Raw genomic sequence first — 19,802 nt, forward strand, 5'->3', positions numbered from 1 at the left:
ATTAGTTTTCCTGTGGTTTTAGGAATGTGGGTGTGGCTCAAGATACTTCTCTAGCTTCTGAGTTCTAGGACTTCTCTTCTATGATGCTGCTACGACTAAGTATTGAAAACATAATCTTTCTTCTAGTCACTTATTTAGTGCTTTCTGTTTTGTCCCCCACTAGTATCTAGACCAGTTCTGTCCTTTACTTCAAGAATACCTGTCCAGAATAATTCATATTCTATTCCCATCGGTTTCTCATCATTGTGGGGCACTGTCTTCTCACTGAAAAGTTTGGAAATCTCTGAGTGTCTTGGTTATCCCAGCTACCTTAGGTGTTGCCTCAGTCACTTGCACTCATTGTCAAACTGCCAACCGCAAAGCCCCAGCCTAGTTATGACTGTGGTTCTCAGATGAGCCAACTACATCCTCCTGTTTCAGTGGGGACATCTACCTTGGGATGAGAACTTCTTGGAGAATTCTGTGAGTTAGTACTTACTTATCTGTCAAAAGATAAGGAAAAAAGGTCATGATTGTCTAACAGGGTACATGAATCCCCAAATAAATTATCTTACAAAAATATCACACTTGCTTTTCTACGTTTTCACTACTGGTAAAAATGAAACAAATAATTCACATTAGAATAAAATCTGTAGGCTGGTATAACAAGCTAAGACAATTACTTTTACATATAAAGCAAGTCCTTCAAATACATGTTTTACACACAAATTTAGGTTTTCAAAAAAGTAGGATGAGTATTTACCTTATTTTTTTTTGTCCACTAAGGGACCCCATTTCTCAAACTGACATTAAACTGGACTGCAGCTGAAACCCTACAAGGAATAAAATGCATGTCACAAGCTGGATACACACATGTGCATATTACATACATGGTAAATGGCTAACCCTGCTGTGCATACAACTTCCATGAGTAGTTTTACCCTGTAAAAATACTGTAGCCTATCTTGAATCAAACTGTAATGGAAAAAAAATAAAAGATAATGCTTGCCTACTATAGACATTTGCTCAGGCATTTTAAAAAATGCAAAAAGTATAATGTCTTGAGGACTAAGGTTATTGAAGATGGGATACAAGTCAACATTGCTTACAAATAACAACATGGAGAATACAGTCAACACATTCATGTGGACAGCTAATGAGTGGTTGTATATTGCACATCTTCTATCTGGGTTTTTCCTCTTGTTCAATTCTAAAGATTTACATGAACTTGGATCCTTTATGATAATTTTTAAAATAATATTACATTAAGCTTTCCTGGTCTAATAACCAACTTTAAGAAGTACAGTAGAAGGGTATAGAAATTTCTATATCTTCTCATACTTTTGAAGCCAATTTTATTTTTATTATGATGTGATGCTTTAGTTACCAGCATGCTAAAAATAAAATTGACTGAATTACATGATTTTGTCCACAACATTGTCCACAACACTGAAGCCTCTTTTTGCTAAAATATTACAAAATGAATTCAGTAAACACTTTCTATTTCCAACAGCCTACGTGAGAGATGAATTCAACTTCTTTAAAAAAATAAATTACAACTAAGCTGGGCTGAGGACAGCTAGGTTAAATCCTGCAAACCAAAGCCAGGCACCCCAACGTCGAAAACTCTAACACTTTCCACCCAGGATAGAAAAATCAGCATCCAAATAAAGAGAACCACAAGATTGATCACGTGACCAATCAAAAACCATGACTCTGTTATTTGAACTAAGAGTTACTCTCGCTTGACGTTTCTGCCTTCATTATTATTGGTGGTTCCTAGAGTCACAGCTTCAGTGTCAAATGTGAGAGTGGACACAGAAGTAATTGCAAGTAACTGATGAGGCATTTCTTTTCCACTGACAAAAATTGCACCATTTGTACCAATGCACATAGCTTTATCCCACTGCAGAGAGTCCTAGACATTCTGTTTCTGATTTGTTTGTTTGTTTTGTTTTGTTTTGTTTTTTGAGATGGAGCCTCGGTCTGTCGCCCAGGCTGGAGTGCAGTGGCGCAATCTCGGCTCACTGCAAGCTCTGCCTCGGGGGTTCACGCCATTCTCCTGCCTCAGCCTCCCAAGTAGCTGGGACTACAGGCGCCTGCCACCACTCCCAGCTAATTTTTTTGTATTTTTAGTAGAGACTGGGTTTCACCGCATTAGCCAAGATGGTCTCGATCTCCTGACCTCATGATCTGCCCACCTCGGCCTCCCAAAGTGCTGGGATTACAGGCATGAGCCACCGTGCCCGGCCAAAATTCTGTTTTTATGACACACTCCTATACTGCCTCTTCTGTCTTGTAGTCCCACAGTTTCAACTCTAAATATTAATGTCTGCCCAGAGAAATAAGTTAGAGCTCTGGAGTCGAGAACACCTGAATATTCAGAATCGTTCCAGCATGACGTATTTCTTTGATTGCTCAGACTGTTCCCCTCAAAACCAGCTGTCCACTCATGAGGCACAAATATGGAATGAACTATCTGACAGACACTCCAAGGACTCCGCTCCTGTCGGCCATCTCCTCGGTGCAGATTCTGAAATGATCATCAACATTGGAGTCCATGTGCAATACTATGAATTCAGTTTCAGAACCTACATATATATCCTCAAAGTGATTTGAAGTAGATTTACGAAACTGGAGCCTGTCATCTTGTGCCGTAAAGTTGTCATCCACCTTACACCATTGTACTATGATGCCTCCAGGTTTCTCTATCAGTTCTTCTATCTGTACTGGTGGGCAAGATGCTACAGTACCATGCTTAAGAATGTGGTCTTTCATGATGTCAAGAATAGAGTCATCCAACTGAGCAGATAAACAAGGCACATCAACCAGTAAAGGAACTTCTTGTATGCTGTCCAGCTGAACTTGCAAGGCCTTTTTGGCAAAGCTCCACAGTTTCTCATTCTCTTCTCCTACACCACCAACCATGGCAATCTCACCTTTTCGTACTAAAGCCTCTGGAGTGTTTACTCTGTGTTCTATGAGCTTCTGGCAATCATCTAGTGGTGGTTTAATGGTCTGTTTAATGGTGCCCACCTCTTGCAAAAGGATCACCAATCATTCATCCAGGAGCTTTGCAAGGGTTCCCTTTAAATCATTAATATGTTGTTTAAGAAATCCCTTTTCTGTGATGCACTGTCTTTGATCTCTGTGCCTCCCACAGCCCCTCAAGTGGTGACCCAGCTGCCACTGGTAGTTCTTGCCATCTCCACGTTCTTGAGGGCCTCCTGAAGCAGCAGCTCAGGCTCTAGCTCCATCATCTGCCTCATGCAGCTGCTGGAGTGGGTTCCCGACTGTTGAGTCTGGAGTTTTCTGATGGGAAGATATTTACCTACTGATGTAAGTATATTAGTGATTGTAGGATTATGCATGTTTCCTGTTTTTTGCCGAACTTGTATTTTTATTTTTGTGTTTTTGCTTTATATTTTTCTAGGATTTTTTCCTTTTTTTTTACTTTTTCAAATGCATTGGCATAAAGTTATTGATTGTATTTATTTAGTATTTTCCAAATCTCGAGTTCCTGTTTCTTTTTCGCTCCTCATTATATTGATTCTTTGCATACTGGTTTCTACATATGTGCCTCATGTATAGATTTCCTCTATTCCACAGTCATCTCATAAGTAGGCCATAGACAATTTTCATTTTTGCAGTTTGCCAAATGTTCAAAATCATAGTGCCAAGTAGGCAATGCTCTATTCCTACATTCTTGACTCAAGTAAGGATTAAGAAGAAAAGCTTATGTTTATGCCTTTGACATCCTGCAGATTCTTGATCTTCATCTTCCCAAATACTAAGAGGGCAATGAAGGTCAATGTGGATGATCCTCACTCACCCTGACTAACTTACCTTGCTTGGGAGCATTTTTGAGTGGCTATGGCTTTGTTCAACAAGTTATTCTCTCAGTTGTTTAATCAAAGCCAGGATGAATATTTTTAAGATAAGAATGATTCATTTGTTTTTAAATGAATCTACCTGTCTGTTGAAAGTATTAGTGGATTTAAAATTATTGAGATGTGGCAATTTGAGAACATATCTAGATATTTTGCTTTAATTCTTATGGAAGTAATTCATTATGGGTTTTGCTTATCTGGGACCTAATCTCAGTGTATAATAATTACCTTATACAGTCATATTTCTTAGAAGGGAACCCTGGAAATAAACACTGCATTGTGAGAATTATAGGATTCATTAGTAAAAACCTCCTACTTATCCATTTGCAAGAAATGTAAGTTGATTTACTTTCTCATTACCTAGGAGATTTTTTTATACTCCTGACTCATCTTTGTTCTTTTCTTTGTACAAGCAATGAAGTTTTAAGTCCTGTGAGGTAACAGCCTGCAAATTATAATGCTTCACTGCATAAGCAAGTAACAGGAAATGAATTATGAAGAACAAAGTCCTTTGTTACACAAGCTTCAATAATCCTTAATTCTGAACGGAAAAATAGCCAATCATTTGTATAAGGTCCCATGAACAAAGTAGGATAATGTGCATTGGAATTATCATTGACTACATTTTCATTTTAGTTTAAAAAAAACTATCTTAGAGATTGTGTAGAAAGTCAGCTTTTAAAAAATACACAAAGTACTTTCATACTTCTTTTTTAATCTCCAGTAAAAGTTGGTCTTCAAACTACAATGAACTGGTGAAAATAGGTAAGGGTTCTGTATGTATGGGAAGTAATAAAATAAAGTTTTCTAAGGAAAAAGTTGAAAAATGATACAGAGATCACTTAAATATTTTATACATTTTGCTGGTTTTTTAATCAAGAAGATTGTATTAATTACATACAAGACGTGATATGTTTGTAAAAGTTACCTGAAACAACACCATAGGTTCACTGTCAGGTACTTCTGAGGTCAAAAAAAAAGGTAAGACAGAGATGGTTTATACTTCTGTTGCCTATATGAATTTGCTCATTTTAATATCTATATGTTAAAAATTGAGCTGATATACATTTTTCCCAGTAAAGAGAATTTAAAGTACTAAAACTCTCTAGTGTCCATAACTTCCTAGAGAAACAGTGATTCTAGGTCTGGGGCAGAACAGACATAAGTGAGATAAAGTGTCTAGTTGTGCCCTCAAACAGGGAAAGTAATAAATATTGAGATCGTGTAAACAAAAAATATATCAACCTACTTGAAAGGGCTTGTAATGGCCAAAGATAGAAGACACTGATTGGTCACCTACCATTATTTTTTTAAAATAGTAACTGTAATGCTTAAGTATTTATTCTGCCTTTTCTGTAGAATATTTGCTGCAAGGTAAACAAGTAGTTGGTAGGGGAAATTTTTAAAATTAAGTGTAAGCCAATAAATGCAAAATGAATGATAGAATTAGAAATTCACCATTTTGCTATTCCTAATGCATAAGTCTAGGTAGTGATAATCCACAGATGCCAAAACCATCAGAGAAATTCCTGTCCGAAAATTTGTAAGGGATGGATCTGCTAGGTGGATACTTGATGGATCCTGATTCCGTGAACTAATCTTATCATCGCTAAGTATGGGCCATTCATTTTTACATTCCTTCTTGCATAATGACATAGACAGTGTATAGCAATACCAATGGTCATACACAAACACACACACACACATACTGTAAATGAACAGGAATCTAACTAAGTTCCAAGACACGAATAATAGCTGATAGGCAATATAAGGGACACAGAAATAAGAAGAATGACATCACAGGAAAGTAATCAGCCAAATAGATATTGGAAATTCTGACTAAAAACGAGTACACTTTCTTCAACAAGTAAACAGAAAATGGGCAGGGACAGAGGAAAACTATCATCAGTTAAAGGACACTTAAGAGTCTGTGAACGCTGGGCATGGTAGTGGCGTGTGCCTGCAATCCCAGCTATTCAGATGGCTGAGGCAGGAGGATTCCTTGAGCCCAACAGTTCAAGACCAGCCTGAGTAACATAGCCAGACCCTCTCTCTACAACAACAACAACAACAACAACAGAGATCATGATGTGTAGATTTGTTTCAATCTCATACAAACATGCTGCAGGTATTTTTTCTAGAGAATGCAAGAAATTTGAATATCAACTAGATATATCAGGGATTACTGATCATTTTGTTATATGTGATAACGATTTTGTGATTGTATTATCTTTAATTCCTAATCAGTAAAAAAAAAATACATAAGTATTTGTGGTTAAATAATATGTTTTCTGGGTTATGTCTTATGAAACATTCCAGCAATAATTTCTTAAAAATGAGACAACAAATATAAACTTATATTCAACAAAATGTTTATTTAAATACACACAGCTAATTGTTGCATAGATATTCACTATACAGTTGACTGTTGAACAACACAAGTGTTAGGGATGCTGACCTTTCCCACAGTCAAAAACTCGTATATAACATTTGACTTCCAACAACGTACCTACAAATAGCTACTATTCACTGGAAACCTTACTAATAATGCAAACATATAATTAACACATGTTTTGTATATTATATGTATTATATACTATATTCTTGCAATACAGTAAGCTAGAGAAAAGAAAATATTATTAAGAAAATGCTAAGGAAGAGAAAATATATTTATTATTCATTAAGTAGAAATGGATCATCATAAAAGTCTTCACCGTCTTCACCTTCCTGTGGAGTAGGCTGAGGAAGAGGAAGAAGAGGAGGATTCATCTTCTGTCTCGGGGTGGGAGAGGTGGAAGAGGCGGAGAAGGTGCAAGGGGAGGCAGGCACACATGGTGTAATTTTAAGGAAAAGCATTGAAATTTCTGTCTTTTTTACTTTTCCATTTCTCTTAAAGTGTTTCTATGTGGTGCTCATCCTTCCACCATTTGTTTTAGGTTCAGTGCGCGTATCATAGCAGGCTTCATATCATGAAACAAGTCAAAAGCCGTCTTGAATAATCAGAACCTTGCTGCCAGACTGGCTGACATTGATTTGTTTCCTGGCACTGCTTCCTCTTGTCTTCCTCATCATCTGGCACTGGTTCCAGAGCACTCACCTTCATCAAGTCATCTTCTGTTAATTCCTCTGGTTTGGTGTCCATTAACTTTTCAATTTCTCCAAGATTCGTATCTTGAAACCCTTCATCCCCCAGCATATCCATAATCTCCTTCATGATTTCCTCAATTGGCTCTGTCGTAAATGCTATGAAGTCATGTACAACATCTGGACACAGTTTCCTCTAGCAGAAATTTACTGTTGTGAGTTTAACGGCTTTTACAGCATTTTCTATAACAATGATGACATCTTCGATGGTGTAATCCTTCCGGACTTTCATGATGTTCTATCTAGGTTCTCTGTATAGTGCTGAGGATCCTTTCCATAGAGTACAGTGTGTAATGAGTCTTAAAGGTACTGTGGCCCCCGGATCTATAAGATAAATTAGAGACATTGCATTTGGGGACACAGAAACCACTTCAGTGTTGAACTCATGGGGATCTGGTGGTCATGGGCATTATTCTGTATGAAGGGAACTTTAAAGGCAGTGTTTTACTGGCAAACTACTTCCTGATCTTAGGGACAAATATCCATGAAACCAGTCCAGAAAAAAAAAGGATTCTCTTGTCCAGGCCTTCTTGTTGTACAACCAAAAGACTGGCAACTGGTGTTTACCTTTTGTATTCCAGGCTCAGGGGTTAGCAGCTTTACAGACAAGGGGCAGTCCTGATTATAAACCTGACTGTATTTGTACACAATGGTACAGTTAGTCTATCTTTTTCTGCCTTAAATCCTGGTGCTCAAATCTCTTTTTTACTAATCAAGCGTTGTGGCATTTTGTTTTTCCAGAATGGGGCACTGACTTCTGCATTAAAAACCTGTTCAGGCAGATATTCTTTCATTTCAATGATTTTCTCAACAGCATCTGGGAACTCCTCTGCTGTCTCTTGTTTAGCAGATAATACTTCTGCTGTTATCTTGACATTTTTAAGCCAAATCTCTTTCTAAAATTATCAAACCATCTTGTACTGCCTTTAATTTCTCCAGTTTTAGATCCTTGACCTTTCTTTTCTTTATGTTGTTATGTGATGACTTCACTTTTTCTTGAATCATACAGGTGTGCCTTTGTTATAGCAATTATGCACCCACATAAAAGTTGCATTTTCTACATGAGATAAAAAGATATTCCTCAAAAAGTGCAGGGGTTTTGTGCCTGCTGCCATAGCTACACCAACTGCTTCACACATTTCCTTTTCTAACAGTGGTCCTCAGACTGGACTCCTTGATCTTGAAATGGAGGGCAACCACAGTTGCAAACCTCAGTCTATGGTACACATAAAGCAATTCAACCTTTTCGTGTAGTGGCATGACATCTCTGTTTCTTGGGAGCACTTCCGGCATCACTAGCGGTGCCTTGTGTGGGTCCCATGGTTTTATTTAAGGTTTACAGTATTGCATTAAATATGATGAAATATATGTGAGAACAAAAACATCACTTTTTTACTGTGATATGCAATTTACTGGAGAGCTGAACTGCTCACACGGAGATAATTAGCATCACATGTTACTCGCAACACTGCAATAGCAACAGGAGGTGGCTATGAAATTATTACAGTAGTACAGTATGTACTATAGTTAATTTTATGCAGTTATGATTTAATACTGCATTTTTACCCTTGCTTACATTTATCTAGACAGCAAATGGCACTATGTAGGGTCTGTAAGTGTGTACATGTGATAAATTTTAACTTTTATGACAGATTTGTGCATATTTTATGGTGGTAAATGATAAAATAGATTAGTATCTCCATATATTTTATGCATTCATAATATACTGAAGGCTTTCTTAATTTTTAAAATATTTCTAGGTCACTTATTTCCTCTGCAAATTTTTTCAAATTGTTGTAAATCTTCAATTTTTTTTTCTAATATATTTGTTGAAAAAAATCTGTATAAGTGGACCTGCACAGTTCACACTCATGTTGTTCAAGGGTCGACTGTGTTTTTATCATTACTTTTATGTAATTTTTGAAATATCTACTGTATGAGTTTCTTCTCACATTGCTATAACAAACTACCTGAAACTGGGTCATTTAAAAGGAAAAGAGATTTAATTGACTTACAGTTCCACATGCTATACAGGAAGCATGGCTGGGGAAGGCTCAAGAAACTTACAATCATGATGGAAGGTGAAGAAGAATGAGGTATGTCTTACATGGCCTGAGAAAGAGGAAGAGAGGAAAGTGGGAAGTGCTACACTCTTAAACAACCAGATCTCATGAGAATTCACTCACTACCACAAGAACAGTAAGGGGGAAATCCACCTCCATGATCCTATCACCTCCCAACAGTCCCTTCCCCCAACAGTGGCAATCACAATATGACATGAGATTTGCACAGGGTCACAAATCCACAAAATAAGTAAAAAAAGAATCATACTCAGGAATTATTTAGGAACAGAATATCAATTGTAAAAGTATATCAATATATTACTTTCCCATTGCTGTAAAGCAAATTCCTCCAAAATTTAGTGGCTTAAAACATCAAATGTTTATAATCTACAATAGAAATCTATTTCTGAGATCAGGAATATTGGAGTGCCTCAGTTGGGTAGTGCTGGTGGTGCAGGGTCTCGTGAGGTTAGAGTCAAAATGTTTGTCAGGGCTACAGTTTGCTGAAGACACAACTGAGGTGGCAGGATCCAATCCCAAGATGGTTTGCTTACATGACTGCTGCCTGATGACCCCATCCTTCACTTTCCTCGGTTCCTTCCACTGTAGATATCCTCATAGAGCTGCTTACTGATCCTCCACAGCCAGCAATCCCAGGGATAGCAAGGCAGAGGCTGTGATGCCCTTTATCACCTAGTTTCAAATGGAATACACCATAACTTCTTTCATGTTCTCCTGGTAAGAGAGACCAACTGTGATACAATGTGGGAGAGGATTACACAAAGTCTGAATCACAGAAGTCAAGGATGGTTACGGCAATCCTAAAACCTGGTTACCACAATGGGTTTAAAGTGATGATTATTGTTGTTAAGTTCTAATTTAATTGAGTTTTGATCAGAAAATCTGGTTTGCATTGCATCAGTGCTCTGAAATTTTTAGACTTTCTTTGTGACTTAGTATGTGAGTATTTTCTAAATTTTCTTTAAATGTTTCATGGAACTTGTATGGACTACATACTATTTGTTTATTTCAGATTTATCTCTTTAAAATATCTATAATATTACACTTTTCAGTTTTGCTTTCCAAATTTTGTATGTGATCACAAGTTATTTGCTTGAACTATAAGTTTCTCAATTTATTTTGAAATGTTATTTGGTATTGCTATGCCAGTTTTCCTTGGTAAATATCTGAATTTTTTTAATCCTTTTCGTCTCTTATGAGCACCTTTTCTTTTCCCTAATAAGTATCTCTAATTTCATCCATCTATAATTGACATAGAGCTAACCCTTTGAGAGGCATGTGATAGTCTGAAACTTAACTATTAGGTGGTAAGCACTAATGACAAGGCTAGTCCATGATTGATTTAGAACCCAAATCCACAACTTCTGATTTGTCCAGTGGTTTTAACACACCATGTTACTTTTTATGCCACAATCTCATCATCAATGTTATTGTTGCAATTTGATAATTTGTATTGTTAATCTTAAATGAAAATCAGAAGGCAGATGACAACTTCAATAAAACTGAGAAAATCCTTTAGAAATTGAACATAGTAACTTATATTTAGAGTCTTAATTTGACAAAAGTTTTGCGATCCAAATTAAAAAAGTAAAACTACAGACTGCCTTGCCCAGTTTGTCACAAATAGCTAGCAGATACCTGCAGAAGCAAGTTGGAGATGATGACTTTAAGTCAGTTTGCAACTTGAGATACAACTTCTGGATTTTAGTTATGAAATAAATGATTTGCATGAGAAAATGTTTACTGATTATTAACAGAAAAATGCATATGACCAGTTTTCTAACAAAAAAAATCCCTCAGTATCTTATATTTATATTTCAGACTCAGTGCATAATAGATGAAAGCATGCTTTTCATAGAACAAATGACATCACAGCTCCCCTGCTGTAGGGCTTACTCAAGACATTCCAATAGAGACATAATCCCTTTTGTGCCTCTGAAATTAAAATGAATCATATGCAAAAATAGAGCTGGCCGAGAGGGTCTATGTAGCCCATTATGATCATTATGCGTTATAGAACTGTATGCTGTGCTCTGCAATAGGTAAATTGTGCTAAATAAAAAATAGCATCGCTCCTCTGTAATAATTACATTCTACAAAATGCCTACTTGCCTGCAAGTGGATGGAGCGAGAGAAGATTTAGATTCATATAAAAAAAGTTTATTTTTGAATAGAAAGCGAAGGTAAAATCGGTACCATCCATTAAAACTCAATTCACCCTGGATATTAGCAAAATAAAAAGCCTAAATAAATGAGGCAGATGTTGGCAATCTGAGTAGGCCACAAAGCTGCTCAACCTTAATAACCAAAATTCAAAAGGCAGATGGCAGAAGCCTCAACATAACGGAGGAAATTCTCCAAGACTTAAAGCATTTCTATGCAGATTGGTAAAATGTCCTTATGACAAAGGAAATGTTCCATCACCACTTGAAATATATTTTTTAAATATTTAGAGTAGATTTTTATTTTCTATCAAGGCTTGTTAACTCAAAAATACACTAAGGTCATGATAAAATCTGTTAGAAACTTGAGAAGATTTCCAAACTAAGAAAAATCCAGATGGAAACTCATTGACTTCTTTATGTTCTTCCTTTAAAATAAATTAATCCTGTTATAGAAACATTACCCACATGCCTCCTGTTTCTCTGTGCTCCATCCACCCTCCTCCCTGTCACCAGAAAAATCCTGATTTGATAAAATCACATCCTGCTTAAAAATCTTCTACAAGGAAACTTTTTAAAGTTTGTTGAAAAAATGGAATTAAAAGATAAACATTTTCAAAATATAAACCCTATATTTCAACTAAGCTGCATCAGGGTCAACACATTTTTGTAAGCAATGATGCCAGCCGATAAACCCATCCTTAAAGACCTGAAGGTCCTGGGAATTTAAGCATGTCAATGTAGTCTTTTTTATATTATTAACTGAAGAAAAATGGGTAACTTTAAAGATTTTTTTTAAGGTTTGGAAGCAAAAAAATAAATCAGAGTTAACCAAATCAGGACCATAGGGTGAATGCTTAATGATTTCCCATCAGAACTCTTACAACATTGCCCTTGCTTGATGATAGGAATGAGCAGGAGCATTGTCATGGCAAAGCAGAGCTCTCTGATGAAGATTTCCTGGGCATTTCTCTGCTAAGGCTTTGGCTAAGTATCTCAAAACACCCTCATCATAAGCAGATGTTATTGTTCTTTGGCCCTCAAAAACATTCACAAGTAAAATAACTTGAGCATCCGCAAAAAACTGTGGCCATGACCTTTGCTCTTGACTGGTCTTCTTTTGCTTTGCCTGGACTGCTTCTACCTCTTGGTAGCCATTGCCTTGTGCTTTAACTTCAGGATTGTACTGAGGAAGCCAGGCTCCATTTTCTGTTACAGTTCTTTGAAGAAAATGCTTCAGGATCTTGATCCAGCTTGTTTACAGTTTTTGTTGAAAGTTCTGCTCTTGTCTGCAGCTCATCTGGGCACAACGGTTTTGGCAGCCTTAGAGTGGAAAGTTTGCTCTACTCTGATTTTTCAGTTAGAATTGTGTAAACTAAACCAAGTGAGAAGTCCATGGTGTTGGCTATTGTTTCTGCTGTTAACTGTGGTCCTCTTCAATGAGGGCATGAACAAGATGAACAAGATGTGATTTTTTTTTTTTCTCACAAATTGATGTGGATGGATGCCGTTGAGGGCTTCATCTTCAACATTGTCTCGGTCTTTCTCAAAATGGGTTATTCATTTGCAAACTGCTGATTTCTTTGGGGCATTGTCTCCATAAACTCTTTGTAATGCATCAGTGATTTCACCTTTCTTGTACCTAAGCTTCAATATAAATTTGATTTTGTTCTTGCTTCAAATTTAGTGGGGTTCATGTTCTGATAGGTGCTCTTTTCAAACTGCTGGCTTAGCCTTCTTAGTGCCTCAAACAAGTTCCTGTTCAGCTATGCTATAACAAGTTAGTACGAGTTTATTTTGGTGCAAAATATGTCAAAATCCATCAAAATCCATGCATAGTTTTCTCATAATATACATTTTCTGTGAACTTTTTGTAGATCCCTCATATGGTGGTTCTGTGAGTGTAACGTGAAGGACATTTTACTTTCCAAAATATAACTCCAAATTATCTTTTCATACTTAATTCTTCCTACCTCCTACCAGTTTCTCTGAATGAATTTTTCCTTTGTTAGCTCCTCTACTACTGTTGCCTCTAAGCTTCTCCCATATGGGAATTCTGGAGCTACTCCAGGTTATGACAACCCAGCCCACACCCATTTGCCACAGTGGAACACAGACAAACTGGACATTTGGTAAAGAAGCAACATTAGAAAGTTCAGATGCTGGAAAAATAGATATATGCTATTTTAGAACAGTCAGTAACTGATAGCTATTCTAGTCCATGAGTTAATGAGAACTGGGCTATTTAAAATTCATTCATCAATTCAACAGACGTTTAGGGAGAACCTCCTATGTGCAAGGCACTTTTATACACTAAGGATACAGAAAAGAAACCCTCATGCAATGTTTATCTCAGTGAGTGAGACATAAAATAACCAAGATAATCAGAGAAAGTTAAAGTTTACTAGTCATTATTTTTAAAGATGAAAAATAAGGTATAGAGGAATAGAAAAGGAATGTCCAGGGTAGTGGTGCAATGAAGTAGTGTGGCTTGGGCAAGCCTGGCTGAGAAGGCGACTTCTGAGAAAACAGCTAACAGGAGGACTATGTGTATATATGGGGGCAGAGCATATCACAAACGAATAGCAATACCCTGAAGCCGCAGTGTGCCTGGTGTATTTCAGAGACAACCAAGTACCCGTGGTACTGTAATAGACAGAACTAGAGGAGAGTAGTTGGAACTGGAAGCATTTGCAATCGGAGAAGCTAGGAACTGAAAACTAGGGATTTCTCTGTAATTCATGACAGGACCATTTGAGTATAAAACAGTGCAGACTGAAACAGCGTTAAGTGTATGCTGGAACAGTAATACACACAAAATGCGGATCAGGAGAACCCAGATGAAGAGAAAAATCTTTCGTCTGTACCAGAACAGAGACATTTCCCTGTTACACACCTAGATTTTTCCCTATTACTTAGACAGTATGAAATGCTGGAAAGTATCAGAAGGAAGCAGATTTCAGTATGTGTCGATGTTCACACACATAGACATTCTTAATTAAAACCTTCACTAGAATAACTGCCCCTTCGATCCTAGAAGGCTGTATAATTTGTCGCAGTTTCCTGATTAAGTTCAAGAGGATACTCCCCATGTATTTGCTTCCCACTTTGCATCCTAAAGTCTTGTTGATCTGAAAAGAAACTTCTACCTTGACAATTCCATTCAAAATCAACAAGAAGCTGCTGAACTATATAGGAAGGACTCAGCACCCCCTGCACCCAAGCTAAGGACCTGCTTCAGAAAAACAAAGGAATGAATTTCTCAGTAAAATTCTTGGCTTCTTTTTTAGAACTTCCCTTAACTGATAAGCCCTTATTTCTCCACCCACTCACTCACTCCCTTTTAAAAAAATAATTGCTACATAAAATACAGGATGTCCATGCCCAGAGAAACACAAACTTCAGGCTAACAAGGAATAGTTTTTCAAATATGTCTCAAATATGTCATGGGACATACTTATACTAAAAAAAAAATCATTCAATATTATTCAAAATTCAAATTGGATCCAGCTCCCTGTATTTTTAAAAATAGACTTATTAGAATAAATTTATTATTATAGAAAAATAGTGAAGATAGTACCAAGTTCCCATATACCTCACAAGCCATCTTCCCTCTTATAAACATCTCACTTTACATTTATTTGTTATAATTAATATACCGGTAGTGATGTTATATTATTAACAGAAGTCTATTCTACCTAAAACCACATCACCAGTCCCAAGAGCATTCAGATTTTCTTCTATTTTATTCTAGAAGTTTTATAGTTTTTTATTTTCCACTTGGGTCTGTGATCTACTATGACAATTTTTGTAAAAGGTATGAGGTCTGTATCTAGGTTCATCCAAGTTTTCTGGAATCATTTATTGAATTAACTTTACTTCTTAATCAAAAATCAGTGGGCTACATTTGTATGGGCCTGTTTTGGGTCTCTCTCTTCTGTTCGACGATCTGAATGTCTATTATTTCATGAATACCAATACCTTCTTGACTATTCTAGCTTTACAGTAAGTCTCAAAATTGATGGTGTAATTCTTTCAACTTTATTCTTCTTCAGTATGTCGTTGGATTTTTCAGTCTTTGGCCTTTTCATGTAAAGGATTGAGTCATTTTATTGATACCTACAAAATAGCTTGCTGAAATTGTGATTGAGATTGTGTTCAATACATAGACGAAGTTGAGCAGCATTATTCAACAACATCGAGTCTTCTAATACATGAACATGAAATATTTCTCCATTTATTTAGATCTTCTTTGATTTCTTTCATCAGAGTTTTGTAGTTTTCTGTATGTAGTTCCTTGACATATTTCGTTAGATTTAGACCTTTAAGGATTTCATTATTTTGGTACTACTTAGAATAGTACTCTTTTAAAAATGTCAAACTCCAGTTGTTCATTGCTTGAATATATTTAAAAAAAAAAAAACTGACTTTTTTATATTAACCTGCCTGTTTGGTATATGCGCTTATCCGTTCCAGGAGTTATTTTGTCCATTCTTTAGTTAGACTACATAGAAAATCAGGTCAATAATCTTCAAAGAAAGGCTGTTTTAATTCTTTCTTCCTAATCTGTTTATGTTTTATATGTTTTTATTGTCTTAGTGCAGTAGCTAGAACTTTCAGTATGATATTGTATGGGAGTGATTCAAAAAGGCATCCTTGCTTTCTTCCTGATCTTAGGGGAAAAGCATCCCGATTTTCAACATTAGGAATCATGTCAATTATAGAATATTTTTGTATAAACTTTATCAAGTTAAGTAGGTTTTCATCCATTTTCTGTTTGCTGAGAGTTTTTATTAGTAATGGGTGGTATATTTTGCCAAATACTTTTCCTGCTCAACTTGTCAGAGCCTTTTGAACCACAGCAACTCCATCTTGAATAGGGGCTAGACAAAATAAGGCTGAGACCTACCGGACTGCTTTCCCAGGAAGTTGGGCATTCTAAGTCACAGGATGAGATAGGTAATCAGCACAAGACACAGGTGATAAAGACCTTGCTGATAAAACAGGTTCGATAAAGAAGCCAGTCCGAACCCACCAAAACCAAGATGGCAACAAAAGTAACCTCTGATGGTCCTCCCCGCTCATTATACGCTAATTATAATGTATTAGCATGCTAAAAGACACTCTCCCCAGCATCATCACAGTTGACAAATATTGCAACTTCAGGAAGTTACCCTATATGGTCTAAAAAGGGGAGGAATCCTCAGTTCTGGGAATTGCCCACCCCTTTACTGGAAAACTCATGAATAATCCACCCCTTGTTTAGCATATAATCAAGAAATAACCCTAAAAATAAGCAACCAGCAGCCCTCAGGGCTGCTTCGGCTAGAAGTAGCCATTCTTTATTCCTTTACTTTTCTAATAAACTTGCTTTCACTTTCTTCCATGGACTAGCTTTGAATTCTTTCTTGCGTGAGATCCAAAAACCCTCTCTTGGGGTCTCGATCAGGACCTCTTTCTGGTAACATCTTTTGGAGGCCGTGAAGGGACGATACTGAGGAGACCCTCAACTCAAAGGAAATAGACTGCAGCACCAATTGGAAGACTTTGAGTAAGTGGCGTGCATTTACCCAGGTAGCGGATGGGATTGGGTTAGAGGCCCAACATAGGGGAGTTAAAGTCTCTTTTAAGTCAGAGAGGGTTAAAGGCCCCTCTTAATAAAAGGCAGGGACACTTGACCAAACTTGAGTTCGAGTCCCAACTTAGGAAGGTTAGAGTCCTTCCTAAGATTTAGTGGGTTAGAAGTCCCTCTCAATAAAGTCCTTCTTGGCTAAGAACAGGTTCAGTACTATGGGATGTTAGTGGCTATTCTCCTTGGATTAATTTGCCTTGCACTCTTTGCTGATGTCTGTGGGTGACAGGATTAGGCAAGTACAGAATTATAGGACTTGGGGAGATTTTTTTCTCCCCAAAAGGGGAAATTCGAGAGCTGATAGGACAGCTGGAAAAGATCCCTTCACAACCGATAAGTGGTGCCTAAACTTGTCAGTGTCGCTGCAATGGATGGGTCTTTCTCTGGCCTACCTGAACTGTTCACCTTCCCCACTCTGCTGCAGGGAATGCTTTTCTCTCTCTCTTTCCCTCCTTTCCCTTTCCTGTCTTTTCTGTTACTCAAGGTGATCATCTTGCCAAGGGCCCACATATTGAAAAATGTCCTTGGGAGCTTGACCTTATAACCACATGATGGTACTTTCTCTTGGTCTCTGCCATCCAGAGGACAGGGGTTTGGGGGTTCATGTCATAGTTAGCCCTAAAAATTATCTTGAGCAGTTAAAAGCTTTTGCAAGCTCAAAATAGACTGCTCTAGGCTCCTTCTGGGAAGGGCGATAGAGACTGCCCAGTGCTGTAGCTTAGTAGCTAAGGCTCTGCCATTTTACAGTGGCAGCCTGGGTTCATTCCTGGCTTAGGGAATGAGACCTTTCTTGTTGCATATCTGTGTGACCTTTACCATTTATAGATTCTCTTCCCCTCCATGAACCATCTTGAATATTCCTTTCTCTGAGTTCCTGGAAGGTTACCTTTGGTAAAATCCAAAAGCCAGAAATATTGGCAGTTTTGCATGGCTAAGGTGGAGTAATGAGAAACTTTAAAAGATTTTTTCTTGACAGGGCACTATGATTAATAGTCAGTTCAATTAAAAGTGGATATAGGCCGGGTGCAGTGGCTCATGCCTGTAATCTCAGCACTTTGGTAGACTGAGGTGGGCAAATGACGAGGTTGGGAGATTGAGACCATCCTGGCTAACACGGTGAAACCCCAACTTTACTAAAAATACAAAACAAAAAACAAAAAAAAATCAGCTGGGTATGGTGGTGGGTGCCTGTAGTCCCAACTACTCTGGAGGCTGAGGCAGAAGAATGGCGTGAACCCGGGAGGCGGAGCTTGCAGTGAGTTGAGATCGTGCCACTGCACTCCAGCCTGGGTGACAAAGTGAGACTCCATCTAAAAAAAAAAAAAAAAGTGGATGTAATAGCATGGGACTCTTAGGAAAAAACAAGTTATGTACTACAGACCCCATTTGAGGAATAACCTCTGTTTTCCTCATGAAAACCCAGGAATTAAAAACGGATACTTTCCTCTCAAAAATCTAAGGTTCTGTTCCATTTTGCATTGCATTATCTAATGGTTTTTACTTTTGGGGATATCAGAAATCACTTCACATTATGAGAGAGCTTTGGTGTGTAATAACTAGATAGGAAATAAGATTATTGGGGATAACTAATGGCGGTTATGGAGGGTTTCCTGGCTTTTTAAATGTTTGGATCAGAGAAGCATGGTCTTGGCCACCTAGAAGGTATTAAGATAACCCCATCCACCACTCTCCCTCTTCCCCCACTGAAAGATAAGACTCCCATAGGGGATGGGCTAATAACAGAATGGGCTAATTGGCTTTGGGTTGCCTGGCAATAAAATGCACAATAAAATCATTGTACTGTCTTGTTCTATAGTGTTTCTTTTTTTGGGAGAATCCAAGATCTGTTATAAAAATTAGACCCTTAATTTTGGGGGGATCTGTTTTGCTTTCCATCTGTGTCTGCTTACTATGCCCTAGAAACTGCATGCTTTCCTGACACTGTTCCTTCAAGAGCTCCACCCTGAAGCCAGTAATACAATTAAGAAATTGGCAAATGAAAACTCTTACAGCTACACGATCTTCTTCTGTGTTTGTATATGTTTTGTGTGTGATGTCTATATATGAAAGTGCTTTGTAATTGGTTTAAAAATAATGAGTTTAAATCAAATATTTTGTCAGAAAAATTAAAACTGTAATGCCTTTTAGTTCATGTGACTTAAGTAATCTTTGGGAAAATAAAGACAGTTTTAAAGTTTTTTCAAAACCTTTGTTTTTTTTCAAAAACAAAGAAACTGACTTTATTTCCCCAAAGATTACTTTATTTCCAAACATCTTGTTAAAAAAATTTCTGTGGGTATAAGTAAGTTATATAAGATTTGAAGGGATTTATTTAGCTTTTTTTCCACATAGGTTAAAATATCTTTGAAAACTTAGACATTTGGTTTAAATTATGCAGCTCAGATATTAGGTTTGCAAAAGGCTTTAAAGACATAAACTGCTTTTTTGACTTTTGAAAATTGTTCAGTTTACCTACTTTGGAGCATGAGATTCTAGAGAGGTGCTGGAGACACGTGGAGTTAGCCATGCTCCCTAACTATGCTGGAAAAAGTCAGACCTTATCTGCAGTTCTGTCTGATGTCCTAGGCTCCACACCTAATACATAATAAAAATTGCATACTTATCAGTTTTTTCACCAAAAATAATAGTTTCTAAGAGTTAACATTGTAACATATAATTGGGACTACTGGGTAAAAAGTTTTACATACAAGGTAGCAAAGTATAGAAGAAAAATAGAATGATGTTTTAGTGAGAGATTATAAAAAGGCATGGGAATATAGATTTTGTTAAAGGGAATGTAATTTTGTCTAGTTCAGAGGGTTTTAAAGATTGCCTTAACCTAAAAGAAGGGGACAATACTGAATGTTTAAAATAAGTTGAAAAGGGTTTGTGAAGGGTTGATCTTGTAAAA

The 19,802-nt window shown here is 37.1% G+C and overlaps 1 pseudogene; it reads right to left on the reverse strand.

The window, feature by feature from the left end:
* Positions 1-1,563: 1,563 nt before the first annotated feature.
* LOC105531689 lies at positions 1,564-3,248 on the reverse strand (annotated as a pseudogene).
* Between the last annotated feature and the right edge of the window lie 16,554 nt (positions 3,249-19,802).

The sequence above is a fragment of the Mandrillus leucophaeus genome, unplaced genomic scaffold (assembly GCF_000951045.1).
Source record: "Mandrillus leucophaeus isolate KB7577 unplaced genomic scaffold, Mleu.le_1.0 Scaffold9, whole genome shotgun sequence".
Taxonomy (NCBI): domain Eukaryota; kingdom Metazoa; phylum Chordata; class Mammalia; order Primates; family Cercopithecidae; genus Mandrillus; species Mandrillus leucophaeus.